Source organism: Nomascus leucogenys, chromosome 15 (genome assembly GCF_006542625.1).
Source record: "Nomascus leucogenys isolate Asia chromosome 15, Asia_NLE_v1, whole genome shotgun sequence".
Lineage (NCBI taxonomy): Eukaryota > Metazoa > Chordata > Mammalia > Primates > Hylobatidae > Nomascus > Nomascus leucogenys.
This window is the reverse complement of record NC_044395.1, coordinates 20336347-20339414: the sequence shown is the minus strand read 5'-3', so window position 1 is coordinate 20339414 and position 3068 is coordinate 20336347. Positions and strand designations below refer to the sequence as shown.

Genomic DNA, 3068 nt, shown 5'->3' with positions numbered 1-3068 from the left:
ACAGCAGGTTGTTTAAGGGAGGCTGGCACCTCCTGTCTCTCCTGCTCTCTCTCCTGCCATGTGACATGCTGGGTCCTCCTTTGCTTTCCATGAGTGGAAGTTTCCTGAGGCCTCGTCAGAAGCAGATGCTGGTGCCATGTTTATACAGCCTGTGGGACCATGAGCCAAATGAACCTCTTTCCTTTATAAATTACCCACTCTCAGGTATTCCTTTATAGCAATGCAAAACAAACTCGTATCATAGTTTAAAACAGTTATATAATTCAAAGTGGTTGCATCTGGGGGAGGGGAGAGCATGGGAGAAAGTGCCGGGATTTTTTTGGTATAGTTGATGCTGTAGTTAGCTCAATTTGATGTTTTGGATAATGTGTATGTATAAGTTCAATGAAATACAAGTTAATAAGAAAAAAGAAAAATGTTTCTGAATGGGATGCTTGGATAACTTCCTGTTTTACTTGAAATAAATTCCAAACTCCTTTAATAGATTTTCCATGATCCGGCTGGCCCTGGACACCTTCCTGCCTCATCTTTTGTCACTTCCCCCCCCGCCCCATCTAATTCCCAGCCATGTTGTCTTCTGTCAGTTTTGTGAACACTTTCAGTACCTGTCACATGAAGCTTCCTCTGGGTCAGTCAGGGTCCCAGCAGGAAATGGATGTTAGCGTCAAACTTGGTAGCCATCGAAGTTTAATAAAGGGTGGAGTTGAAGGACAACAAGAGGTGATGCAGCACTCTGGGGCTCGCGATAGTCGGGAGCCATCCAACCTCAGGCTTGAAGGACTAAAGAGAGCAGCTGTGTGGGGAACGTCACCTGATAGGACTGTGACCTTTGGAAGAACAAGGCTGGTACCCAATGTGTATTTGGACACAAAGATTGCCATGTTCGCTGTTAATTAAAGTGATTGGGGCAGTTGTTATAGGAAAACATCCTGCCTACTTGAACATTGTGTTGGAAGGATTGTTTAATCTTGTGTGAAAGGCAACACAGGTAGTCACATGGGCCACAGCCTCTCAGGGAACACGTTGAGGCCTCATGCAGAAGGCTTCTTGGGTATGCAGGTACTGGCACAATTCAGCACTTGAGTTTGAAACCAGAGCGCAATCAGTATTGACCTGAGAGGCGCCACTGGAAAACTGGCCCGTGAAGATGATCCTGTCACAGTCTTGGTGTCTCGCCCTCCAGAGAGTCAATGCTCCTTCACTGGGGTGGGTGAGCAGCAGACACAGGGGTATCTGACGCCCCCCAGAACAAAGTAAATCTGATCAGTTAGGTGCCATTGTTGAAGTTGATCACCTTTCCTGAAGCACCTGCCATCAGGGCTGGGGAGGACATCCTGGCCCTCAGGAAATCCCTGCCGTATTGCTTCCTATGTCCCAAGTGGTCTCTCACCTCCAGCAGGATGTCCAGCTGGTCCCCCCTGTAGTGCGTGTCTCGAGGGTTGAGGATGGTGGCTGTGCTGTGTGCAGCACTGCTGGTTGTGTTCATGTGGGTGAAAGGTCTGGGTGGGATCAGCTGGTCTAGTTTCTCCATGATTTCCTTTATTCTTAGCTTAGTCTCTGCTGCTGAAACTTCTGGACAACAGTGGTGCTTCATGGTAGGAGAGAATATTAGGAAGGTATCCCTGTGATGAAGAAAGATAGGCATCTCTTGTCCTCACCAAAACTGAAATGGCAAAGAATGTGACTTATTATGTGTATGAAGCTGAACCTGTCCTTATTTCATTAACCTTAATAATGGATTTATATCTTTATTCATATATAACTACTGAAGTGTTCAATCTAGAAATTGGCCATAATTAAAATGCTGAAAGTTTTGAGTAAATCACATGAGTGAGTTGTTCCATTTGTACTTTAACCACTTATTCATAGGATGTTAAAAACCCATTTAAAAAACCCACTGAACCTAAAAATATATGGCTAAGAAAAAATTATTTGATTAAAAAATGGTTACAATAGCAAATTGAAAGAAGTAATTATTAAGAAATATTGCAGTGCTTCTGAGTCTTAATAGAATGAAAGGAAAAATTATAATGAAAAAATTAACATTTTCAACAGTGAAATGCAAAGACTTTCTTGTAAAAATTCATTTAATTTTGAATGGGTATCATGTGAGCATGGTACAAAACTCAAAAGACACAAAAAGGAATGAAGTGTGGAAATAAATTTCTCTTTCATTCTTGTCTCTTGCCACATAGTTTTACCCCCCAAATTAATCACTCTTATCCTCCTTATAAATACCTGTCTAGAATCTATGTGTACATAGGTATGTGTACATGCATACATAACATATATTTTCTTTTTTAAGTAAAATGCATTGTTCTGTGCCTTGCTTTTTTATGTAACGATGTATTTTGAATGTCTTTTCATTTCAGTACATGTTGAACTCCCTCAGTCATCCATTAAGATGGATGTGCAGCATTCTACTGTATGGATTATTTAAGCAGTCTCTCATTGCAGGACGTCTAGATTTTCTCAGTCTTTTGCTATTACAGTATTGAAAGTATAATCTTGTATTTGCATCCTGGAAATGGAATTACTATATTGAAGTTTAAAAGCATGCCCTGTTCTGAAAAATAGAAAGGTTTGTGTTTTTGTTCTGGTGATTATCTTTATTATCTTTCTTTCTTTCTTTTTTGAGACAGGGCCACTCTATCGCCCAGGCTGGAGTGCAGTGACACAATCATGGCTCACTGCAGCCTCCATCTCCTGGGCTCAAGTGATCCTCCTGCCTTAGCCTCCCAGTTAGCTGGGACCATCAGCATGCACCACCACACCCAGCTAATTTTTTGATATTTTGTAGGAATGAGGTCTCACTATGTTGCCCAAGCTGGTCTCAAACTCCTGGGCTGAAGTGATCCTTTCACCTCAGCCTCCCAAAGTATTGGGATTAGAGGCATGAAGCACCATGTCCAGCTCTGATTTTCTTTACATAACATACAAATATATATATATATATATATTTTTTTTTTACATAAAATACTTAATCTTTTCTTTATTCAGCAGTGTTTGTTGACTCCCTAGCATAAACAGTGACTAAAATATTTATTTATACTTCCTTGCTCCAACTT

At 41.1% G+C, this 3068-nt stretch overlaps 1 pseudogene; it reads right to left on the bottom strand.

Moving 5' to 3' along the window:
- Positions 1 to 933: 933 nt before the first annotated feature.
- Positions 934 to 1594, bottom strand: LOC100599849 (annotated as a pseudogene).
- Between the last annotated feature and the right edge of the window lie 1474 nt (positions 1595 to 3068).